Raw genomic sequence first — 6,275 nt, forward strand, 5'->3', positions numbered from 1 at the left:
GCCACCTGCCCGGCACGGGCCTTCCCAGCCGACCCAGAGCCGGTCGCGGCGCACCGCCGGCGGTGGAAATGCGCCCGACGTCAGAGGATGGCGGAAGACAGGAGGGCCTGGCGGGAGCTGGTCCATGGGGTCGTGAAGAGTCGGACTCGACTGTGCGACTGAACAACAACAACAAATGGCTCTCTTCTCAACCCCCTTGCCCCCTCCCCTGCCTGTCCTCACCCTTCCAAGGGGCTGCCAAACCTCCTGGCTGGCTAGGTCTTGTCTTTGGCTGTTTCTTGTGAGTCTTCCATTTGCATGCCTAGTTCTTCACCATACTTTTCCAGAAAATATCCCACCTTAAAAACGGAATCTATTCTGTGCCTTTGTCCCTTAAGGTAGAAGAGCACCCCTTCCGGTATTAGCCATCTGAAAACAATTTTATTTTCTTTCAATAGATTGGTCAAAGTACTATATGGCATTCTTCTCTCTCTCACACGCCACGGTACATCTTTCAGGAAGATTACATCTTCTCCCTGGATTGTCACCTGGGTCTCATTGGCTGCCTTCATTATTTTTTCTTTCAGGTCCTTTCTATAGAACTTTATGTGTACCTCTCTTGGTTTCCTTGTTTTTTTGGCAAAAGCCGAATTCCTTCTAAATATTGCTTCTATACCTTCCTTTAGTTCTTCTTTGTTTGCTACTTTCAATTGTTCTGCAATGGTGGAGGCTACTACTTCCTTTAAGTTCTTGTCTATAGTTTCTGTTATATTTTGACATCTTATGATGAGAGATGCTTTCTCCATTTCTAGGTTTATTACAGTATCTTCCAGTCTTTCACATTTACTTTTAAAGTCTTGTGCATCTAAATCCATTTCTCTGACTTTCTCTCTTAATTTTCCCTGCCTAGTGGCAAGGTTTATAATTTCCTTTCTGTTAGAGTGGATTTCTTGCCTGTTTTTTTGTATCTGCTGTTTCAATTCCTCTGTTTCAGTTTTTATTTGGGCCGCTACTGTTCCAATTTCTCTTTTTATTAGGGTAGGTAGGGTGTCTTCCATTGCATTTTTCATGGCATGCGTCACAGCCTGTGCCACTGCTTTTGTTACACTATCTTCTATAGTTTTATTTATTTATTTCATTGTTGCTTGAGGTATCGCCATATTAGTTAATTTTAATTGAGCACTCGCACCCCCTTGCCCAGGTGAAGAAAAGGATGATTTCCTACTCCCAGTCCCTCCTGAGGCCATAGACTTATATGTCTAGTTGTATTAAGCTTTTATCCTATTTAATATGCTTGATTTGGTTGTCCTAAGTCACTCTAGTTATCTTCGTTTCAGACTCTTTTTAACTTGTTATTCTGTCTCTTTGTTTTCCCACTATGCTTCCTCCCTTCTTCCCTCCTCTCCCCTTCTTTCAGTTAGTAAAAAGGTAAAGGTTCCCTTGCTCGAAAGTTGGTACTGTCCCCTTAAATGTCAAGTCTTTCAAAAGCCGGCTTTCTTTCTTTCTAGTGCAGTCAGCCCCTTCTTTCAGTTAGTACTGTCCCTTTAAATATCAAGTCTTCCAAAAGCCGGTTTTCTTTCTTTCTAGTGCAGTCAGCTCGCTTCTCCTCTTGCCCCTCCCTTCATATGCGTCGCCTCTTTGATGATGTCAGACTCCTCTTCTGCAGCCCCTCCTTTCTCCTTGTCGCTTCTCGTCGCTCCTTCGAGTCTCCAGCCCGTGCCTTTCACAGCTGCTTGAATCTGCGTGTTCTGCCTCTCCGTTGCCTCTCCTTTGCACACGGCCCCCCTGGCTCTTGCACCTTAAAGCTGCCGTGTCCTCCTGGAAGTGCAAAAGGTAACAAAAGAAAAGAACTTTTTGCAGTGCAGTATTTTATTTCCCTTTTGTTTGCCCCTTCTTTTTTGAGCCTCTTCTCTCCGTTTACTTCCCTTTCTGCACTGTATTGTATTAGCCGCCCTCGAGTCTTGTTGTGTCTAGTTCTTTTTCTGGCTCATTAATTACTCGGTTATTTCTATTCACCTTATAGAATGTTAATATTAGCCCTTACTCTCCCCAAATATGTTCTCTATTGATTTTTTGGTACTTAGCTTCGGTTGACGCTTTCTACCGTCTGGTGACTCTGCTGCCTCCTCCTTGGCTCAATTGCCCTCGGCGTCTCCGCCGTCTCTCCTTCTTGGTATTCGACTTTCTTGCTTCAGGACAACTGGGTTTTTTCCCAGGAGGGTCGCCACCCCCACTAGTCTTCCCCAGAGGCTTCCCTTGCCTAACTCTTCATCTCTTGAAGAGTTTTGAAACGCTGGAAATGTTTAAGAAAGTCAAAAGTCCCGGGAGAGCGGTGAAACCCGTCCTCCTCTGTTGAAACTGGATCCGGAAGCCCACCAGGTAGGCTGTCTTTTAAGGGCGGGGGGGGGAAGGTTTGGGAGGGCAACTGACCTGTCTTAGCTGGTGAGCAGCTCTAATTTTGGGAGATCCCCAGGCCACACCTGGAGGTTGGCAGCCCTGGAAGTGCCAGTGCTGGGTTGCCAACCTCCAGGTGGGGCCATCAGGAATTTCGATCGAACTCCAGTCTAAAGAGATCTGTTGCCCTGGAGAAAAGTGACTGGGGAGGGACTCTAATGGCATCACACCCCTGTGGAGGTCCCTCCCCTCTGCAAACTCCGTCCCCTTATTTGCCCCCAAACCCCCAGGAATCTCCCAACCCAGCGTGGGCAACCCACTTTTGGTCTGAGCCAAGGCGCTCCTGCTTATGGCTTTAAGCGGTGGCTTCTCTGCCAAACATTTCACTGCTTGGGTCTTGCTGCCTCACAGCATTTAGAGATTAGGGAGATGTTCTGAGAGAGGTCCCTGCCTGTATAGGTTTCATAATAGCATCTGGACTTGAGAAAGATCTTGCTTTGAAAGAGGTTCCAGTCGTCTGATGATTTATTGTTAAGAGGACCACCTGCTGCCCTGAACTCCTGACAGGAGGACGTAAGATTTAGTGTGGTGGTTTTTTGGACTTCCGCAGACATTTTGATGCCCTTTAGGAGGATATTTCTTCTTGACTCTATTGCTGTATGAGGACCTTAAGAGGCTTGCGTGGTTCTTGTCCATCACAACTGAATCCTCCCAGCAACCTGGTGATTAGGGCAGGCCGAGTGGCAGAGAGTGCCCGGAGCCAGGGGCCACGCCACGTGGCTTAGTGTGGTTGTGACCCCAGGGCTCCTGATGTGATATTCCGACCACTCTCTCATAAGAGCTCTGCAGCACTGAACAAGTCAGATGACAAGGACTGGTTCCTTCCACACTGCTTGCCAGACTGCCCCTGAGGCTACCATCCTCTCAAGCTGGCAGGTCACAAGGATCCAGAGGGGGTGAAGGGAAGGGAAGGCCATTGTGGAGGCTCCCGCGCCCACATGTAAAGCAGAACTACAGGCGTTCTTGGGACTCATAAACTTTTATCACGCCTTTCTGCCACACAAGACTGCTGTAGCAGACCCCTATACCAGCTCCTGGATAAGTCGGCTCCTTGGTCCTGGGGCCCGAGGGAAGCGGTGGCGTTCAGGGGGGTGAAAGCACCTGACGGACGTGAGGTTCCCGTGGCCTATTACTCCAGAAACTTAACGGCCGAGGAGCGCAACTATGCACAAATCGACAGGGAGGGGTTGGCGATCGTTGCTGGGGTCAAGAAGTTTCACAACTTCGTTTACAGGTGCCCTTTCTCAAATGCTACAGACCATAAGCCCCTCTTAGGCCTCTTAGCTGCTGACAAGCAAATGCTTCAAGTCATGTCGCCCCAGGTCCTCAGGTGGTCCCTTTTCTGGCTGGCTAACAGTACTGCCTGAAACACCGCCCGGGCAAGGCGATGGGCCATGCTGACACACTGAGCCGGCTACCACTGCCAGTCCCGGACACCGATCCCACTCCTGTGTCAGGAGTCCTGCTCGTCGAAAGTCTTCCAGAGATGTCTCTGCAAGCTGCCGACATTGCTGCTAAGTCAGCCCACAACCCCCTCCTCTCCCGGGTCTTGGGCTGGGTGGTGAGGTGTTGACCTACGTCGTCCCCGGGCCCCGAATTTGCAGCTTTCACTACCAGGAAGGATGAACTCTTGGGCCTTAAGGGGTGTCTCCTGTGGGGAGACCGAGTCGTGGTCCCCAGCAGCCCGCTACAGCGGGTACTCATGGCACTCCACAAGGCGCATCTCGGCATCATAAGTATGAAGGCACTAGCCCGGAGCTATGTGTGGTGGCCGGGTATCGATGCTGAGATAGAATCCTGGGTCTGGAGGTGCCAAACCTGCCAGCAAGTGCGACTGAACCCGCCAAGCGCACCCCCACAGCCGTGGGAGTCAACCTGTAAACCATGGTCCCGGCTTCACATTGATTTCGCCGGACCATTCAAGGGACTGTTGTTCTTATTTATTTATTTATTTATTTATTTATATGTTCGGCTTATATACCGCCCTGACCCCAAAGGGTCTCTGGGCGGTTTACATAGAGGTTTCGGTCATTGCTTTCCCTAACTAAGGCCACATAGTACGGGATGGGGGCTGCCTACCGGCACCCAGGTGGTAGGGCTTGCTGTTCTCCAGCTTGGCTCCTTCTTCCAGGTGGTCTTCGGGTCGGCGCTTCCATCCTGGTATCCAGGGGTAGGTCTTCCATGTGTCGTGGTGTCTTCCTTTTTTGGCGGGCCTGTCCTAGTGCACGGTCATTGTTAGCTCCGGCTATGTCCATTTCCGGCTCCGCCACGCCTGCGCCTCGTCACCGCGCCTTCCAACTCCTCCTCCGCCATCATTCAGCCACTCGATGTTGCGCCCACTGGCCACCAGGGTCCGCCTTGCCGACCTCGCCGCCACTGCCTCACCGCATCGCCGCCGCTGATGCTCTGCCGCTGCCGCCAATGCTCCCACCACACACCTCACACAGAGGAGGGTGCCACCCGCCACCTAAGGGCAGGTACCCATTTATCTACTCGCTATATTTCTTGGTAACTGTTGACTCCTACTCGAAATGGCTGGAGATGTCCTGTGTCCACAACTTCTACAAAGGCTGTGATCAGGTCCCTCCACCAGATCTTTCCACACACAGCCTGCAGATCTTTCCACACACAGTCTAGGCGTACAGCCAAAACATTGGTGACTCTCCAGCACTGGGCAGAGAACCAGAATTGGGCTTAAACCAAATATAGAGGTAAAAAGGTCTGGGAAGAAAGCCAGACTGAAAGCAAAATAGTAAACAAAAGCGGCAACAGTGAAACTGTTTTGGAACTGGTATAAAAGCCCCCCCAAAATAAAAATCAGTAAAATGTCGAATGTTAAGACTGTTCAGACTACTAAAACCCCGCAGTCATCATCTGGGACGGGGGGAGTGACTGTTGGCAAACTAGCAGCACCTGTTCAGAAAGAAATGCATAGCATGGTGGCAGAAGCAGTCGAGCCACTTAAAGCCCAAATGGGAGAAGTATTACGCCAAATCACACAAATAACAGAACAATTTATAAATAGGATGCAAAGCATTCAGAAACAGGTTGCTGAAAACTCAAAAGAAATAGCAGAGAAGAACGATGAGAAGACGGAGGAGAGGACCAAAGCAGTGGAAGAGGATACAAGAAAGATTGAAGACAAACAAAAAGAATATGAGCAAGAACTAATACAACTGCAGGTGGAGAAAGCGACATATGTGTTAAGATTTCAGAACATTCCAGAGGAAAAAGATTAAGATCTTTCAGGAAAGATGGCCAAACTGCTGGCAGACCATATGAACATGGAAAAAGATGATGTGGAAAGAGTTTGACCAAGTATTCAGAATGAATTCAGCTTATGCAAGGCAGATGAAAGTTTCATGAGAGGTAAAGGTACGCTTCTATAAGAGGATGGCAAGAGACAAAATTTTGAGGGAAGTTAACGCTAAACCGCTAAAGAAAGATGAAGTGGAAATAAAAGTCTTGAAAGAGATTCCATGGAGAGTCAGAGAGAAGAGAAGAGAGTACTCCAAACTAACAAGGCTATTGAGGGAAAACAAGATTCAATATAGATGGTTACTCCCCGAGGGCCTGGTCTTCACCTACCAAGGAAAAAAAATATTGGATTACATCCATCTTTAAACTAGAAGACTTTCTAGAAAAGCATGGTGAAGAACTCGGAATGGAGGAGGAGGAAGAAGAAGAGGAGGAAGAGGGAGAGTAAAGAAGAGGACCCACAGGAAAAAGGAGCAGGAGCCAATCTCAAACCTAAAGAGAAAAGGATATTGGTCGCTCGAAGGAAATCCCCGATTGGAACACGGCAATGGATAAAGGCGAAAAGGCAACAACAGAATGGAAAG

This window comes from Gekko japonicus, unplaced genomic scaffold (genome assembly GCF_001447785.1).
Source record: "Gekko japonicus isolate JY-2015 unplaced genomic scaffold, Gekko_japonicus_V1.1 scaffold4404, whole genome shotgun sequence".
NCBI lineage: Eukaryota > Metazoa > Chordata > Lepidosauria > Squamata > Gekkonidae > Gekko > Gekko japonicus.